The 20291-nt window shown below is 44.3% G+C and overlaps 1 long non-coding RNA gene and 1 other non-coding gene across 3 annotated transcripts; both read right to left on the bottom strand.

Moving 5' to 3' along the window:
• Window positions 1-267: 267 nt before the first annotated feature.
• Window positions 268-19964, bottom strand: LOC128830834 (uncharacterized). 2 transcript variants are annotated; one of them, XR_008443697.1, is made up of 4 exons: window positions 13547-19964; window positions 6397-6648; window positions 1978-4373; window positions 268-634 (listed from the first exon to the last, which is right to left on the bottom strand). It is a non-coding gene; the product is annotated as an uncharacterized LOC128830834 (long non-coding RNA). The 2 variants fall into 2 exon arrangements; XR_008443696.1 differs by lacking the exon at window positions 6397-6648.
• On the bottom strand, window positions 14295-14367 carry TRNAK-UUU (transfer RNA lysine (anticodon UUU)). The gene has a single exon. It is a non-coding gene; the product is annotated as a tRNA-Lys (tRNA).
• Window positions 19965-20291: the final 327 nt, after the last annotated feature.

Consider the following 20291-nt stretch of genomic DNA (forward strand, 5'->3'; position numbering starts at 1 on the left):
CACGCTGGTATTTGCAGTGTAGATATACCCTATGTGTCTGGACAGTGGCTAGCAGGATGGGGCTCTGATCTCAGCTGGAGCTTCTAGGCACTATGGTAATAATTAAAAACTGAGCATCATTTGAAGGTCAGAGCCTGTGTAATACACTTACAGAGAGTGCCTCCCACCTGGTGGGGGCTCTCGTAATGTGCTCCAAATGCTAAATAACAGCAGCGGGGCCCTGGACTTGCTCCTCCAACGCAGCTCTCTTGATAGCCAATTCCTTATTAAAGCTTCACCGTGCAATCATTCTTCCAATTATATTTCCTAGGTGTTCTTTTAATTTCTCTTTGTTCCAAGCAATCAGGGAACTCGCTGGAGCTAATAATAAGCAGATGGTTCTTAGCAGTAGTCCGCTCTGATATCCAGGCTCTGTTTGCTGCTATGTCTGTTCCTCCAAATTGTTATTAAGTTGCTTGCTCTCTCAGCTGAGACATCTGATCTGTCGTGGGTATGGAATATGAATTGCTGCTGCTGGTAATGCATTCCCCTCTGCAGACATGTGGCTAGCTTGCATTCTGGAGTCGTTTCTCTGTAAAACAGCATCTCCTGACTCGGTGCGTCCAGCATCCTCAAACTTCTCCCCAGTGGGTAACTGGCCAAACAGAATCGGTTAGTCAAGGATGGGAAGAGCCAGATCTCAGTGCTTATATTACTGCGCTTCTCGAAAGAGTCCCATTCTGAGGCGGTAATAATAATACTAGCTCACACACGTTGATTCTCATCTATAGATCTCAGGGTGTTTTGTAAAGGTGAGTGAAGATTATTATCCCCATTTTACAGAGTGAGGCAGTGACTGCTCCAAGATCAGACAGCATGATAGTGGTGGAGCTGAGAATAGAACTCATCCAGCAACGCGTCCACTGGACCAGGCTGCCATTCCTCTAAAAGGAATATAGCTGCAGGTAAAAACCTTGCTTGAGTTCAAGGTGGTTGGAGTTGGGAGTTTGCTTTGTGCCAAAAACAACAAGGAGTCTGGTGGCACCTTAAAGACTAACAGATTTATTTGGGCATAAGCTTTCGTGAGTAAAAACCTCACTTCTTCGGATGCAGTCTCTCCAAGGGAATCTATCCCATAGTTATTCATGTACATGAAATGGCAAGCAAGTCCTCTGGCACAGGATGGGCACAGGATGGGAAGTGGCAGAGGACGATTCAGTGCCCACCATGCTGTAGCCTGGTGAATTTTGAGAGTGCAAAATAGCACTTGTCCCAAATGACAGGTTCTTCGGTTAGACGGCTGCTTAGAGTTAATTAAGAAGCCAAAATTGGTGACGTGCGACACAGAAACTTTATGAGTTGTAGTTAATACAGACAAATATAATTGAAATAATAGAAAAATCAATATACGTAAGTGTAAGAATTAGGTAAGTACACTAAAATGGTTTCTTGTATTGCTCATACTTACAGACTTACATTGTACATCCTTATGGAGACCATTACAGACAATGATGGAAAGAAAAAGTAAGTGACGATTGCTACAAAAGGAAGGTATCGTGCCAGGCTTACTGCCCGGTTGCTCAGTGTTGTCATTCCGGTGTCCCAGCGAGGGATGGGTTTGACAATCTTTATATACCTTTTTCCATTCCACCCACATACATCCAGGGCTATATCTGATCAAGTCAAGTCTCAGCCTCCTGTCCATATTTGGTATTTCGGGAAGCCAATTTTAGGGTTCCAAATGTCCATTTGTGGTGTTCCAGTTGATCATAATTACATTTCCGACAGTTAACCCAACCGTTTGCATCAATCCCTTTCCCAAGAGTTTCCAGACATAATGTGATTAGCCTTATTACCAAACCCCCCTAAAATGCTACCATCTATTCATTTCTGGTTTCCCTATTTATTACAAGATACATTGCTAAACTATCACAAGATACATATTGCTAAATTTTATAACCTTTGGTCAAGCACATCTCATAAGCACATAATACTCACAATGACTAGGCGCTAACACTTCATGCTTGTTTTGGTTCTTCTACTTGCTGTGACGGCTTCAATAACTTCCATTATTATTTTATCCAAAACTATAGGCTCTCCAAGATCAGGTCTGGGGTCAACGATCAACAACGCCAATGGGCCATCACCCTTGGTGCCCTTTGCTCTTGGCATAATAAACATAATATGTAGGAATCACATAGTTAGTGATGGCCCAAATACCCATGTTTACTAACTATACAGCGAAACATACATACAGCTTCTCTGGCTGATATCCAGTGGCTTCTGAAACATAGAACACAGTGAGTGCCACTGGAGGACTCACAAATTATTTAAAGGGATACTACCCTATTCCCATATGCTACAGTCCGTTTAAGGCTGTTCATTCTCCATATCCCATTCACACCTTGTTTTCTCAGCTGAGGCTGCCATGAAGGGAAGCCATCAGTATTGGTCTTTCTGTCCCCACAGCCAAATCTCTTGTCTGGGCCTTTATACCCTGCCATGATTACAACAGTATCCTCTGCTCCAGCCACCCAAACAACCAGACATTGCATTCCTTCCACAGCTGCTAAAATCATCTTCCTTGCCCGTCGGTCTGATCACATCACCGCCCTATTTCAGTCCTCTGCTGGCTCCCCATCTGCCACCACATCACCTGTAACCTGCTGCTCGCCATCCTCAAAGCTCTGCATAACTCTGCCCCTCCCCACTTATCCTCCCTTGTCGAGCTCTGCGTTGACCCATCCGCCCCCCTTAGCTCCACCAATCTGCTTCCTCAGTTCATCTGCAAGGCCCCGCTCCCACCCTGTCTCAAAGACCCACTTCGCTATGCGGCTCATAGTGAATTGAGATAGGGGGGTTTATAGAAGCCCTCTGTTGTTCTCTTTCTCCTCACCTCTGTCTGTCCTTATACTGTGAGCCTCGTGGAGCTGGTACCACTCCCCCCTCAAATGGCTGGGAAACACCTCGGACATTGTGGGTGCTGCTGTAAACAAATCAATAATCGGTCTTCAAGTTTCCCATGCCTCCTTTGGCCCTTCCAATCACTCCACTGCATCCTCCGTGATTCCTTGGCTCTTCTCCTCTGAACCACTTTCTGGTGCTCCCCAAACATATGCATAGTTTCACTCTATACTGTCTTATAATAACTGGGATGTTGGCAGACCAGCTCATGCCAAGGCCCCTACGTCTCACTAAACACTGACAAATGCACAGCTGGAAACCAGTCTGCCTCCCCTGTGTGTCAGGATTGTTTAAAATAGGTATTAGGGTTATAAAAACGTGTTTAGACTGTATGAAACGCTTGTAAGTTGCTGCCGGCAATAGTGTCCCTTGCAATAGCTGTGTCCCATGGTATAAGGTAATATTCAAGTGGTTGCTCCGTAACTATAAATCACCAGTCAGCAGAGAAGCATTACCAACTGCGAAATACTGGTTTGCTACAGGAGGCCTTCTCTCCTGCCCAGCAAAAGGCCCATAGACACCAGTCAAACCATTGTGGAACATCAGAGAAAAAAAGACTTTGTTGATTGGTCTCACCACCACCACCACCCCCCATGAATTGGGGACATGCATGTGGACTCGTCCCATCAGCTTGAACTCTGGGGGAAGGGAATAAAAATCCCTGACAAGAAGAAACTCTATCTTTATGCTGCTTGGACTGTGAGGAGCAAGGATTATTAAGAATAAGCAAAAGATCCCCAGTGCTTGGTCTGGGTTAGCCCTCCAAGACATATAGCCTCCATGGCGTGCAGGAGGCACTGGGAGGAAGGAGGAGGAATTGATCGGCGGGGGCCAGCAGCGGGCAGGAGTGGGAGGAGGAAGGGGAGCTTTGCTGCTGGTGGGTGCTAAACACCCACTAATTTTTCTCTGTGGGTGCTCCAACCCTGGGATTTGGGAGCACGAGCCCCATTGATTTCTAGTAGCATTTGTGCTCCTGTGGCCCTTAGGTGCTTTTGAAATTTTCCCCCAGAATGAAGATGGCCTTGATCCTGAGGCAGCACGTACAACTTAAACAAGACAGACACGGCACAGGGCTCACTGCAAAGCTCAGAGAAGGGATTAATTAGGGAGATTCATCATTAAGAATGCAATTCTAGGCACTGAAATGATTGACTGACTCTTTATGAGTATCACACAAGTAATGAGCATGTAGGAGGCATTTAAATGAAGAGCAGATTCTGTGCTCCCTGTTATGTCTTTAGTGGTGTACCCTATCCCCTTGCTGAATTTGGTCAAAAGACTCTCAGTACAATCCCAGGTGGCAGCTTCACATTAAAGACATCTAAACGGGCGGATTTCATTTACATTTCCCTGTGTTGCAGTGCAGACAGAGATCTAACACAGGCTCCATCATGGATGATTATTCGTGCTGCTGGAAGCAAATTCATTGCCTAAAAAGAACAAAAAGATCTGGTTTTGATCACTTTTTATAAAATTCCTATGCAGTTATTGAAGGACAGTTAAGAGAAAAGGGCTGCACCCAAACCCATCAGACTGTGGTTTTCTATGAGTTACATCCTGAAACTGGGCCAGGGCAGAAGTAGTTGTTCTCTCAAAGAAGTTATTGATGTCTACCTGTATTTTTAAATCTGTTTTTGATGGTATTTGAATTCCCAGGACTTCTATAGCTGATAATTTCATTGCAATCAGTGGATTTACACCAGTGTCAAACTTCAATAGTGTAGCGGTGAATCAGGCCCCAGATTCCAAGTCATGTATCAATTTTGGTTCTATATTTATATGCGTTCTTTATTTCTTCTCTCACCCTTGCAATATGTCAGGACAACCCGTGAAACAAGAATCCGTCAGTGATTTAAGGGTTTGCTTTGAAACCACACCAAAGATAGATACAGGCAACATTGGGCTGTCTGAATTGGTTTTCACATTCCAGCTGTATTTATTTTAGCTTAACAAATCAATAATACACACTGTGAAGGCCGTAGGATTGTTTGTCTCCATCCATTAAACACCTCAAGCCAAATTTAAAGTCCTGAGGTAATGGGAGTTGCAAGTGCTCAGGACCTTGCAGGATATGGCATGTCACTATGAGATACAGTAGCATACCTGACATACCAGTCAAGGAGAAATAGCAGCTGTTATGAGTAGATCAACAACAGAGCTAAATGAACTAGGAATGCAGGAATTCACAGGCAGAGTCAGATCAGTGCTCTGTCTAGTCCAATATGCAGGAAGGGTGGGTAGAGTCCTAGCTCGGAAACCAGGTTCAAGTCCCTGCTCCTCTACAAATTATCTATGTGATCTTAGGCAAGTCACTTGCTGTGTCCGATCTCCTATTGGTAAAATGAAGACAATAGCACTTCTTAACCTGACCAGGGTACCATGAGGATAAATACATTAAAATTGTGAGGTGCTTAGCTACAAAGGCCATGGGGCCACATAAGCACCATACATAGATATTCTGGATGCAACAGTGGCTAGTACCACATACTTCAGAAGAAGGTGGCATAATCTGTAAAGGAAGTTTCTTACTGTCCCTTAGTGGTTGGTTGATGTCTTGAGGCATGAGTGTTATTTATCTCTTATACTTATTTTTATTCTACTTAATGTAACTGTGAATGTTCTTATTACCCACAGACTTTCAATGGGACTTGTGCTCCTAAGTCATTTAGATGTTTTGAAAATGTCACTCATAAATGTCTAACCCTTTTTTTTAAATCATGCTCTTGGCTTTAGCATTAGCTTGTGACAATGAGTTCCACAGGTTAGTTGTGGAGTATGTAATTAAAAAGTGCTTCCTTTTATCAGCTTAAAATGAGTCACCTTTCAATTTTATTGGAGTGTCCTTGTGGTGGTACTATGAGATATAGACAGATAGGAGCATCCCTGATTTACCTTATACCATTCATTATTTTGTATTCTACTATCACGTCCCTTCACAGTCATCTCCTCTCTAAACTCAAATGTCCCAGTCTTTTTGATATTTCCTCTTTTGAAAGTCTCTCATTGATGCTCATTAGTTTGAGCAACCGTCCCGGAACCCTTCTCTTTCTGCTGTAGCTTTTTGCAGACGGAGGTGACCAGAACTGTACATAATGTTCCCTCTTGATATGTATAATGGCATTATAATATTTTCAGCATTATTGTCTGCCCCATCCTTTATGCAGCCTAACAACGTGTTGGTTTGTTTTGGCTCATTGAGCAGGGGTCTATATGAAGCTGTCTACAGGGACGACCATTTTACCCCATTAATACAATTCATGTAGAACTAACTCATCAGTGGACATAAGTAGTTCAAATTAATCTCTCTCAAATAAAACCTGAAAACCTAAGTTAAGCAGAATTAATCTTCTTTCAAACAAGTTGCTCCTTCAAAATCAAAAAGTCTTTTGATACATTGTAGTCAAGGGAAACACAAAATGAAAAATTTCCTGCAATCTCAAGCAAAGCACATACAGTGCCATAAGATGTTGAAAAGCTCATCTTCTTCTTATATGGCTTCTCCATTACTAGAGGTTTGCAACTGTGGTAGCCCATTCTGTATGGTCCTCTCTTAATCTCTTTGTGGATGAATAGTCCTTTTGATCCACCTGGGATACCGCGTTGTCCTCCAAGAGCTTCTTTTTCTGCCTCTCACTCTTTGGCCATCAACTTTCCCTTCCAGGGCCCGTCAACATGCATCGTCTGCTGAACCTCTTAAAATGCCCCCTGCAAATCAAAATGTTCTTTTCTTAAAAGAAGGCTCATACAACTAGAAAGGGCATGTTTATTGACTCATTCTCATAATATAGGAATGAGGAGACATTTAATGAAACCAAAGTACTATATATAGCATTGGTGAGACTTGTACAAGAATACTGCGTCCAGGTGTCCACATTTTACCAAGGAGGTTGAAAAACTGCAGAGGCTGCAGAGAAGAGCCACAAAAATGATTCAAGGACTGGAGAAAATGCCTGACAGTGAGAGATTTAAGAGTTCAATCTGTTTAGTTTATCGATTGGTGAGTTGATTATGGTGTATAAGTGCCTTCACAGGGGAAAAGTACTGGGTACTAAAGTGTACTTTAATCTAGCAGTGAAAGGCAAAACAAGAATCAGTGACTTGAAATTAAAGCCAGAAAAATTCAAATTAGAAATAAATCAAAAGGTGAGGGGTATTAGCCATTGGAACAAACCACCAAAGGAAGTGGTGGACTCTCCAGCTCAGGAAGTCTTCAAGTTGTGACTGGATGCCTTTCTGAAAGAAATGCTTTAGTCCAACACAAATTATTGGGCTCTGTATAGGAGTAACTGGATGAAATTTTATACCCTGTGTTATACAAGAGGTCAGACTGGATGATTTGATGATCCCTTCTGCCCTTAATACCTATGAGTGGTATTGAGTTTAAAACTGATAAAAGGAAATCATATTTTTCTAAACCATTAGCCTGTGGAACTCATTGTCACAAGATATAATGGAGGTCAAGAGTTTAGAGCCCTGCAAATCTGTGGATATCCGCTTTATATTCACAGATATCTGCTTCTGTGGATGCAATTATATTGTTTACCATCTTTGCAGATCAGATGCAGATCCAAATTTTTGTATCTGCGCAGACTAACAGTGAGATGGGGTTCTGGGGTGGATGCGGATGCAGATATATATAAAAGGTGGAATACCAATTGCAGGTCGGATACAAGTTAAATTATCACGGATGCAGATCAGATGCGGATCTAAATTTTTGTGTCCGCCCAGGGCAGATTCTCTAAAGATTGGACACTTATAAAGTTAACAATAACATTCAGAGTTAATACCAAGGATTAACAAGACCAGGAGTTCTGGTGTAATCTATAAGTATAGAGATAAGATATAGGCATAAGGCAGCAATGCAAGAGACCTACAGGCTCAAGCCTGTAAGAAATGAACTTAGAATTTAGCATAACAATATGAGGCCTATAAGCCTTAGCATAGGTAAATTAATCAGAAGTGACCTTAAGTCACAAGATAGCACAACACATAATGCTATGATAAACAAGGATGATAAAACTTCTGACAAATAACCTCAGAATGATGGTTGAATGTCAGTTAGTTTGGGTATTTTAGGATAGGACCATCAGAGGGTGTTCAAATGCAAGATTGCCATAGTAACCAGCAAATGTCTATGCTAGTAAGTTTAAGCTAATTCATATACTAGAATCATAGACTATCAGGATTGGAAGGGACTTCAGAAGGTCATCTAATCCAACCCTGTGCTTAAAGCAGGACCAATCCCCAGACAGATTTTTACCCCAAGTCCCTAAATGGCCCCCTCAAGGATGGAGCTCATAACCCTGGGTTTAGGAGGCTAATGCTCAAACCACTGAGCTATCCCTCCCCCATAACCTATAGGAGAAGAACACCTCAACACTATTAGGGTGGGAAAGTTTAGCTATGGCTAGAGGAGACTGGACACCCTTATGAATATTCCTGGTGGCCATCAATCCCTATAACAAGGCTGACCATGGCCTAGGCCATTGGGATGTTTTGGCATGCCAGAGATAGGATAGGCCCTTCATGGCTGATTGCCTGTCTCATCATTTTGAGGTCTCCACAAGCATGGACTGAGTATACAATTGTACTGATGCTGGGCATTAGTGCTTTTACTAATTGTGTTAATAAAGCTATTGCAAACTCAGAAGGTTTTTCTAAGTGTGAGTGTTGCACCCCTGAACATCAGGGCTCCCAAATTAATAGCTCTTCTAATAACTCTAGGCCTAATCTTGGGACTAGCCCCCGCCAAACCACCGCATGCTAATTGGGGATTCTTAAGTGATCAATATAATCAATACACAATCAACAGATTAGGCAACACTGGAAGGGATATAAATATTTTTGCTTCAGGGCACAAAACCACTTCCAATTATTGGGGATTAGGAAGAAATTTTCCTCATAAGTAATATGATGAGTTGTACAAATCCCACACTGGACAGGAAGGGGTGACAGAGCTGTCTGAAGGGGTCTACAAACCCCACACTGGACAGGTAGTGGTGACAGAGCTGTGTGAAGGGGTGTACAAACCCCACACTGGACAGGAAGGGGTGACAGAGCTGTGTGAAGGGGTGTACAAACCCCACACCGGACAGGAAGGGGTGACAGAGCTGTGTGAAGGGGTGTACCAACCACACACTGCGGCTTGCCAGGACATCCCCAAAGGAGGCCTGCAGCATGTTTGGAACTGTTTGTTTTTTTTGGGCACAAGCACTCACTGAAAAATAATTTGGCAATGCTCAGCACCTGCAGGCTGGATTAATCTTTTTGAGCCCCTGCACCTGGACCATTGCCCTGCCCTGCCCCCCCACCACTCTGCCTGCTCTCCCCCCCAAGGCCCTGTCCCTGCTCAGCCTCTTCCCCCAAGACCCTGCCCACCACTCCACCCCAAGGCCTGGCCCCCACTCAGCCTCTTTCCTCTGAGGCCCTGCCCACCGCTCTGCCCTGAGGCCCTGTCCCTATTCAGCCTCTCCCCCCCTGAGGTTGGGGGTGCAGAGAGGAGCAACCACCAGCAAAAACAAAAGTCAGCGCCTGTGCTGCTAACTGCCTGGATCTCCATGATGAGAGGCTGAGTGAATGAGGACCCTCTCACACCCCAAGGGGGCACTGTGGAGAAACAGCCGCTTATCCCATAACTGCCTGCTGTGGGGTTTCTTGCACCTTCCAAGCATCTGCTGGTAGCCAATGCTGGAGACACAATATGGGACTAGATAGACCATGGGTCTGATCCAGTCTGGCCATTCCTCTGCACTCCCTTTAAATATCACTAAGGTCCTCAGAGTAGAGCTTAACATAACTTAGGTTCTCAAAATGGCACTGGCCCCTCTGCACAGGGTCAGTGTCAGCCCTGGATCAACTTTGGGTGCTGGGTTTTTTTGTATGAAGGGTGGGGTGCATGTTCTGAGCCTGATGAGTCATCAGAGGTAATTCCCTGTGAGTCCTAAGGGTCCAGCCAATCCACAAGCAAGGGTCTAACCAGGCGACCCCAAAGCAGGGATAGAGGCGCCTAATGAAAGCAACCACTCCAGTCTGCTCACTGTTGTTACCTTGTTGGGAATACTCCCAGATACCCAGTAGTTCAGATACACTGCTCCTGCTCCTACTCCAGCCTGTGGCTGCTCTCGCCCCTGCTCCTGGTCCAGCCACAGCCAGTTGCCCAGCTGTCCTGACAAAGGGCAGCAATGACGCCTCAACCCTCCTCCCCAGATGAGCCTGGTCCTTTTTACTCAAACATTCTTTTGCCCTTCAGCGATTTCACTGCTTATTGGAACTAAAGTCTCTGGGCTAGATTCTGAGCCAGCAGCTTGATGTCAGTGGAGTTTGCTGATTTACACCAGCTGAGGCTCTAGCCCTAGTTTTATAAAGACCCGGTTGAAGACTTGTGGCTAGTTAACCCCTCATGCCGTTCCCGTGACTTCACTGGAGTGACATCGGAGATGAATTTGATCAGCCGTGTCTCCTAATTTTCCAAGCACCGAGATGGCAAATGGCTCTGTGTAGCTCCAGTTCTTGTTGCTTCTGACTGTCTGTGCTTACTGATGATACAATGTGTAATATTGCTATTTGTGGCATTGCTATTGCGTTGTTTCCATAGTGTTGATACCACGGCGCATTGATGGTATTGATACTGTCATGTGTGTGTTATAGACGCCCCGATGTTTCTCTGTAGAGGTGGGACCGTGATTTGTTCAGATCCTGATCAAAGCTGGACCCTGATTCAGGAGCTGGGATTTTGGTTCAGCCCATTGTGGAGAAAAGGGTCTTGCTGTGAAGTTTGGGTCTGGATTCTCGAAGTCTGGGTGTGTATGAACCTTGGGCTTTCCATTGGACTTATCCCATTCACACAGGACAATGTTTTCCTGATACTGATATTGTTATCTAGCCACCTCTTTGTCTATCTGTTTAGATATCACCATGGCATCTGCACACACAAATGCTAATACTAATATTGTGAGGGGTGGTCATAGCAGCCAAACACTATTAAGAGACAAACATGGAGATTAATCACAAATTTCTGGAGTACTATCATTTCATGGATTCGCATCTATAAATAGTCTTTAGATAGGTTCTTCAGTGTTTTTGCACTGCTAAAGGTAGCCATCTTATAGCAAAAAGACTTCAGGACCAGACTCCAAAGAGAAACTGCTGAGCTCCAGTTCATTTGCAAATTTGACACCATCAGCTCAGGATTAAGCAAAGACTGTGAATGGCTAGCCAACTACAGAAGCAGCTTCTCCTCCCTTGGTGTTCACACCTCAACTGCTAGCAGAGCACCTCACCTTCCCCGATTGAACTAACCTCGTTATCTCCATACTGATTTATACCTGCCTCTGGAAATTTCCATTACTTGCGTCTGATGAAGTGGGCATTCACCCATGAAAGCTTATGCGCCAATACTTCTGTTAGTCTTAAAGGTGCTACAGGACCCTCTGTTGCTTTTTATAAGACTGATGGGTGATTTCTGGTATGTTTACATCTCTTTATTGTTTTGTATATGTTTTCACTGTAATGCTTTTGCCTTGAGAATAAATGTACTTTGCTTTGGAAGAGCTGTGTGATCACTGGTGAAAATACTGCCATTGTCCTTGGGGAGAAAGCACCACGTTGGGGCTGGCTTATAGGCTGACTGGCTTGCTGGGAATATCAGTGTATGGCAGGAGTTGTGCAGACTTAAAAGCCCTGGTCAGGAGAGAGAGAGATGAAAGTCTCCACCCAAGAGAGATGGTGGCTGGGAACCTGAAACCTTGACTGGGTGCCCTCAAGGGACCACGGAGGAGGAATACAGGTGCAGTTACCCCTGCAACGGCGACAGTAGGCACTAGACTATCTCTCTTTTAAGATGTGCTGCACATTACAGCGACATATGAGAAGGTGTGAGATAACGTTCCATCGCTTGGGACCTTTTACATCTCATCTGAAAGGCAGCAGTTCTATGCGCGTAGTGCGCCCAACACCATACCAGCTATTGGTAGAGTGGGAAGAGCGCAATATGCTTATTGACTCCCCAGCCCCACGGGGTCATTAGAACGCCATTCAGGTTATGTCCTGGAATACTTGAGACTCTATATACTTAGTAGTCTTGAGAAGGACTCTGCAAAGGCACCGCATGCCCAGCGGTGATCCAGGAAGTGTGTAAGGAAGCAACGTTCTAATGGGCACAGCGTGTCTAATTAAACAGTGCTATTATGCAAATTGCAGCACATGCTTGTTTTGTTGCAACTGAAAAGAGCATCGCCTTTAAAAGGGCTTCTGTATGTGGCACCACAATCATTAATGTGTAAGCAAATATTGACTTTTAACACAGGGCCCTATTGTTAAGTGAATTATGAAAGGAGAGTCACAGCCTGCTGCCACACAAAAGGGATCAGGGCTTGTTGAGGGCAGGGAGGGTGTCCGTAGCCTCTGTTTGCCAGAAGCTGGGAATGGGCGACAGGGGATGGATCACTTGATGATTGCCTGTTCTGTTCATTCCCTCTGGGGCACCTGGCATTGGCCACTGTCGGAAGACAGGATACTGGGCTAGATGGATCTTTGTTCTGACCCAGTATGGCTGTTCTTATGCTCTTACGTAGTGTGTTGCACATTTTGTGGTGTCACCTTTGGAAAGCCAATGGAGCCCAGTTGTGTGCGTGCATGCACACACAGACAGACAGACACACACACACAGAACCGCACTGGTAAAGCAAAGCAGTTCTTCAGGAGCAATTGAATTTCCTTGCTGAGCGAAGCCTCGCGGCTAGGTTCACCCTGCTGGGGGTTCTGCTGGCCTACACCCTAGCGGAGGGTCCTACGGTTGAGAGGCGATTGTGTTGGCAGTGGATGGGTGCTCAAGTTGTTGTCACTCCCAGTGAGCATTGAGCAGCTTGTGCTCCACCCCATATGCACTGAAGGGTGAAGAGCTAAAGGTCGCCCTAGGGAATTGCCCATAACCTAGCGGCTTCCTGAAGCTCTGTGCTTGAACGTATTGACTGAACTGGCTCTGTTGTAGCTGTAGCTCTAAAGAGAGGTGAAGGAATGCTGAGGGAGGGGAACAGTGGTAACACCACCTGCCTTCTCTTGAGCTGAAGCCTACCTGCGGCCTTAATGGTGCATGGAGATGTAATTATAGTTGCCTATAATTGTCCCTTCCAGTTCTATGAGATAGGTATATCTCCATATACTATATTATTATTACTTGGGCCATCTTTGAGCTCCAATCAGGAATGCACCAAAGCACATGTTTAAATCAATTGTTGTGCAGGAAAGAACTTACCTATAAATACATGCTTTTTCCTCATTGACTTCAATAGACCCTGAGCAGATGCTAAAGTTGAAATAGGCTTAAATGCCTCCCTGAAATGGGGCCTTAAGTGACTATGGCCCAAAAAGTAAGCTTTGATTTACAATGAATTATTTTTTTTAACTTCAAAGTCTGTGTAGATTAATATCATTTTCTCTCCTCTAAGCTGGTCTGTTCTGTGGCTTTCATTTGGGACTGAGGATATACTAATCTGTCCGACCCTTTGTAATGCTGGAAGGGTAGAAGCTTGGTTCCATCTGCATGGGATAACATGGGTAACACAGATCTCTGGACAGTTGTAATCCGCAAAATCTCTTTGCATACCTGACACCCTGTAGAGTTATCTCCTTTCACATCCCTCCACTTGGCAGGCCTTTACTGGAAAGTACGGAGAGCCGGTGCACTGAAGTTTATGGGCTGCATGCATCATCAGACAGACAGATCTGGAACTCGTAAATAAACAAAAAAATGTACTTTGCAGTTAAACAAGATGAGGATGACTCATTGCAGAGAGCATACAACCCACTCACCTACCCAAAGGGGATGAGATATTGCAATGCTGCCTTTGAAACCACCTTTGGAAAACCATAAGCATTAAAGATGGAAAAGCTCCATTAAGTCATCTAGCCCAACACCTCCAGCCAATGTATCACTTTTATGTGCAAAACACATTGATGCTTGCCAACTCATCCTGTTAACATTATCTGCTCTTTTGAGTGCTGATGAGCTGAAAGACTGATGGTAGCAAAAATTTCTGAGGCATCATTACAGATCTTTCCATAAAGTGTCCAGTGGCCACTGTCATTACCTGTGACCCAAAGTGTGATGCCTTAGAATATCAAGGTTGGAAGGGACCTCAGGAGGTCATCTAGTCCAACCCCCTGCTCAAAGGGGGACCCATCCCCAGACACATTTTTGCCCCAGATCCTTAAATGGCCCCACTCAAGGATTGAACTCACAACCCTGGGTTTAGCAGGCCAATGCTCAAACCACTGAGCTATCCCTCCCACCAAAGTAACATTAAAGAGGACTCCAGAAAGACAGATTTTTAAGATCTTGGTGAGTAGTTTATTACCTGACTAGGGACTTGAACCCTGGACCCTCAGATTAAAAATGTGATACTCTACCAACTGAGCTAGCCAGACTCACTTAAAACTGAGCTTCTTCTCAACGTACCTAAGGAGGCTTGATTCTGTTCTACATTTCTCTGTGTGATACAGAGACCCGCTGGTGGGTCACTACCCTGTGTAATTTCCATTACATGCATCTGACGAAGTGGGCATTCACCCACGAAAGCTTATGCTCCAATACGTCGGTTAGTCTTAAAGGTGCCACAGGACTCTCTGTTGCTTTTTACCCTGTGTCAGCAACTCTTGTCAGGCCTGACATACTCACTACACCTAACACCCTCTTGTCCTAATCTGTATCTAAAAGATGTCATGTAAGATATCACTGGAAAACTAATATCTCACTAATCATTAATAGTTTTGTGTGAGGTATGTACAGAGTTAGGAATTTGTGCTAGAATAATGTTCTTAAAATGTGTTTGGCAAGCAATGCACAAGCCCAGTCTGCCTTCGATAAAGGAATGTGCATTTGTTTGTCTGACCAGGCTGTTCATCAGGCAGAGACAACGAAGGCACATTTACATAGAAAGGTAAACAAAGCCTTCAACCTAGCAAGCATGGGAGATAGCCACTTGCAGGGGTCTGAAAGCCAAATGGTAAGCAATTGAACCAACAGATTGTATGCAATATTACGGTATTATAAAAGTATATTAAGTTAGGTCTTTTATGAAAGCTACTGCCACAGGGGTGATTAATATCATTGTGAAATATAGATATTCATATTATGGGAGGAATTATGGATACTCACTGATATTATGCTTCAAAGTCTGTGACCAAGCAAAAGGAGAGACAAGTTTTCTCCCAGACAGGAGGGGAGGCAATGGAACAAGGTGTATCAAAGACAATGGAAGCCCTATTTACATCAGAATCAGCAGGGGATGGGAAGTCAACAGGAAGGAAAGAACGTCCTGAGTCTGAGGACACAACAGTGAGTTTGGAGAGATATAAGGAAAGAGAAGAAGTCACCTTGGCATCTATCACTGGACAAGGACAAGGGCCCAGCATTCTTGCAAGCTGAGAAAGATGGGTTCTTCAACCAAGAGGGCTAAAGTCTCTGGGAATTGAATGTAAATGAAAAATCTACTTAGGCAAAAATCTTTCAGCTAGAAAAACAAGGGAAACCAGTACCTTGCACTTCCGTGGAAGAGCCTGAGAATAAAAACATCAGCAATGGCTGGAAAGGAGAAAGATTGGTAAGAAATCTACCTTGAACAAACTCTCTCTGTAACTTGAGTTAAGTCTTAGCCACTAGAAAGCACATTTTACTTTTATTTCCTTCTAATCATTTTGTTTTTATCCCTTGCACTTGAACTCACTTAAAGCCTATCTCTTGTGGCTAATAAACATGGTTTACTTTTAATCTAAACCAACCCAGGGCTGTGTTTGAATTGAGGTGATTGTTAGCTCCAGTTAAAGCAAGAAGTTGCTGCTCTTACATTTCTTTAAAGGAGAAACAGACCCTACTGTTCCTCTGAATGTTCCAGGAGAGGGCTAGACGTTTCAGGGCAGACGGCTTTGAGGGATTGCAGGACTGGGGGTATGTTGGGGTCACTTAGTTAGTACTAACCAAGGCAGGTGAAGACCAGAGTGCGACTGTGGTATAACAAGCAGGCTGCTGAAGTCATTGTTGCCAAATCAGGGCTGCTCAACATACACAGATGCTCAATGAATGCTTGTAGGCTGGCTGGGAATGTCCAGACAAGGAGCTACAGCACCAGAACATGTGAAGGCGCTCGGGGTTACAGGACAAAGCATTCGGAGGTCATTCACCTGCCAAGCAGATAGTTCAACTTGTTGGACATTCTTCACCCTAACTGTATGAACGGGGACACAGATTTCATCCTTGTGTACTGTAAAAAGTTCTGTAGCAATGGACCATTCCACTGCAGCTACTGAAGGGTGGGAGGATGGTACCTGCCATTTTATTGTTGTGCTTGAGGCTGTGCAATCTACAAATATAAAGATAGTCCCTGCCCTGAAGAGTTTGCAGTCTAAAAGACAGACACAGAAAACAGGACACATTGTGAAATGCAGAGGTAGGGATAAATTTGTGTGTATGGTGACTGTCTACATAATTAGCTAATGTAAATCAGCATAACCCTATGGGCAATGAAGCTGTGCCAATTTATGCCAGATGAGTATGTGGCCCTGTACATATACAGGAAGTCAGTCGTCAGCACTGAAATGCAGCCACCTCTGAGGTGGAACACAGCAGCGATACCCAATTTCTTTGCTCTTGAGAAATGCCTGAGTGCCGGGTAAATTTACAGGAGGACAAAATGATTTTTGTTCCTGGTCACCAGATTCTGCAGAGGACGTCATTGTGGAGCCAGCATGTGGGAAAAACTCCTCAACCTTTTCATCTGTTCAGTGCTATTATTTTGATTCATAATCATTAACAGCTTGGTCCCATGGTACTTCCCCTATCTAGACATGCATTATGTCATCTTCGGTAATATATTAAATCTCTGTCACTGGAAAGAGTTACTTTTGAAGACTGCTATTTCTTAAGAGCTGCCATAACACACACGTTTTTAAAAACCTTTTCGTAGACACACACAATGTGTGTGCCAAGTCTTCAGAAGATGGTTGTGATTCATGACAATCAATGTAATGCTATGCCCATTCCTTTGTTAACCCTTCCACTGGTGCATTCAGCTATGGCTGGTGTATTGCAGAAGAACACAATAAAATTCCTTGGAAAAGCAGACTAGTTCTGATAGAGTGCCACTGCTATTGAAAGTGACAAACAATTATTGCAATGGTGTTATATCAACTTAAAACTGAAGTAAGACAGTGGTGAATCAGTCCCTATAAGTGTAGGTAAATCTGGCACTGTCTATCATGAATCTATCCACAGATTAGTAGGGGATTTCCCTGTCTAATAGAGTCCTCAGTCTGGTATTTCTTTTTAATGCAACTCAAAATTTGTTTTCTTTTAAGAAAGAAAACAGTGACTTGGACAAATAAAGTTGACTAAATAAAAATGAAGTTCACAGTAGATGAATTATCAGTATATAGTATTCATTCAAGAGAACAAATTGTCCATTTTTATTTATTCCCTGAGACTATTTTTATTGGTGTGTGCATAGACTTTATTCATATCAGACAACTTAAATCTATCAATAGGTGTAATGTTTGGGTATCATGTAATAATCACGTTTTATTTGCTTACACAAGCATAGCCTGTAGGCAGGAGCTAGGCCTAAGAAATAAATCCGGCAGAGAGACACAGACTACTAGTGCTATATTCAGCATCTAAAACGAACTGCATCGCAGCAGACACGCAACATTACAGCAAGATCGAATTCATGGAAAATCAGATAATAAGCAGCAAGACCATCTGCTACAGCACCAAATCGCAAATCCCTATAATGTTACAACAGGTATTTACAGCGCATCTTTGAATTGTCATATCTGGTCTTTTCATTCCCTCTTGTACTCTTCATGCCCAAGTGAAGATATAAGTGAGAAGGAAGCAGAGTTGTTGTCATTTCCTGGTTGCAAGAGGGGGCAGGAGGAATTTTGAATACCAAGTTTGACTAGCAAACACAAGCTACCCACAGCTAGGCAAATAGAGAGACTGTCAATAGCCTTACAAGGGGGTATTAACAGAGAATATCCATTGCACTTGGCGCTGCGGAGGCTGTCTTCAGTCACTCAAAGGTGGGTTTTTTATAGCAAGATAATGAATGCGGGATACTCAGCTCACTGTACTGTGTATATATACCTGTCTACGGTATTTTCCACTCCGTGCATCTGATGAAGTGGGTTTTAGTCCACGAAAGCTTATACCCAAATAAATGTGTTAGTCTCTAAGGTGCCACAAGTGCTCCTTGTTGTTTCAGCTCACTGTGAAATCCAAAGTGGAGACAAGGCACTTGTAGTGTCTACCCCAAAGTAACTAGGCAGAATCAGCAGCACTATACCTACCCACCCACCTGTGGTGACATAGGGAGGTAGGACCTCCTAGCCCACTGAGTCCAGTTCCTTACTATTACAGGGAACTCCAGCATATTACCCCATTCATCAAGCTCCATCTTAAAACTAATTCAATTGGTTGACCTCAGCTACTTTACCTGGCAGTAAGACTACAGGGCCTTGTCTCCACTATGTTTCTAAATCAGGATTGCGAAGGTGCATCAGTCACCCCACCCAGTGACAACTCCCCTTTTCTGTCAGTGAGGACATAAGAACGGCCATACTGGGTCAGACCAAAGGTCCATCTAGCCCAGTATCCTGTCTTCTAAACAGTAGCCAATGCCAGGTGCCCCAAAGGGAATGAACAGAACAGGGAATCATCAAGTGATCCATCCCCTGTCACACGTTCACAGCTTCTGGCAAACAGAGGTTAGGGACACCATCCTGGCTAATAGCCATTGATGGACCTATCCTCCAGGAACTTATCTAGTTCCTTTTTGAACTAGACATAGCCACAGTCTTTCTGTTTTGCTTCTGGCCCCACAGCCCCATCTTTAGAGACACAGTGTAGGACGGGGACACACTTTAATCTTTGGAGTTAGCAGCTTATTATGGTCTGATTTTCCTCCTGATTTACACCGCTGTGAGGGGAGAATCTGTCCCATGCTGTTGCTCAAGTAGATTTTAAACCCATCACTGAAAATGTGACATTTCAGGCGAGTATCGCTGCGGATGGCGGGGGTGTAATCAGAAGAAAATTGACTGTGCACTGAAAACATACCCTCTCCAATCCTTCCACGCGAGCACTGCGACTAGCGACCTGCACTCTGCCTCAAAGACCTGACACTCCAGCTGTGATTTGTCATGTCACCGGGAGTGATGGGGAAATCCCACAGTCAAAGACAATGGCATCCCCTGATCGAAGTGCACAGTAGACTTACAGGAAAGTTTTAAACCATGCAAGGGAAATAAAAGCACTGGGGAAGCCGGAAAAAGGGGAATGGATGCTTTGCCAGGGGTGCTGGAACAATTTGTATAGTGGGGGTGCTGAGAGCTATTGAACCAAACTGGAAACCCTGTAGGTGATGAAAACCACTCCAAACCAGGGGGTGCAGCAGCACCCCCAGAACTCCTACTTCCTAGCACCTATGTGCTTTGCATATTCACTTTAAAATGAAGACAAAGCTATCCCAAGAGCACACATACGGTGCAGAGCAGACCACGCCTTCCTAGAAATGCTGCCTGTGCTGGTCAACACCTGCACAGTGCATTCCAAGGGAAAACCCCGGAGATCTATGTTGCTCCTCGTTTTAGGCTTCAGGATGCAATCTCTGCGCTTCATTTGGATGGGTGCTCTAGATTTCCCTTCCTCCTGGTAATCTGAATGGGCAGCTGCCAAGCTCTAATTATAACCATTGGACTCTGCTGCGCGTACTCGCTAGAGTCCTAGAAGCGGTGCAGCATGGCTGGAGGAAATGCGGGCTGGCTCAGAGGCTGACTAGCAGCAGGCCAGCTGCCAACTAAGTGGATGGAGTTCACAAAGACAATGAGCTTTAAAGCAATTGAAAAAACGCCAGACTAGGCCATCTTGCCTTCAGTCAAGAGGAGAAAGTTCCCCCTCTAGTCTGCTAAGAGAGCCCAGAGCTTGCTGTTAACACTGGCAGAGACTGATGTCTGTCCGGGAAATCAGAAAAAATCAGAGAAACCTTTGTGATAGAGGAATCCTAAAGACAGCTGACACCTCCCCTGTGACTACCGGGACACCCCCCCCCCCCCCGTGCCTACTTCCCCTCACTGCTCCCTTGTCTGTTTATTCACTTGTTCTGTATTGTCTAAATCTGAGATTGTGAGCTCTCTGGGGCAGAAACTGTGGAGGTGGTATTTGTTTGTGCCAGGCATGATGGGTCTCTGATCCCTGTTTGGGGTTTTCTGGGGTAAGTGTAGTCAAAATATCAGTGACCCTTTCAGTGTGGAGTGAACTAACATGAACAACATTTTGCTAATTCATTCTGCCTCATTAA

The sequence above is a fragment of the Malaclemys terrapin genome, chromosome 2 (assembly GCF_027887155.1).
Source record: "Malaclemys terrapin pileata isolate rMalTer1 chromosome 2, rMalTer1.hap1, whole genome shotgun sequence".
Classification (NCBI taxonomy): Eukaryota; Metazoa; Chordata; order Testudines; family Emydidae; genus Malaclemys; species Malaclemys terrapin.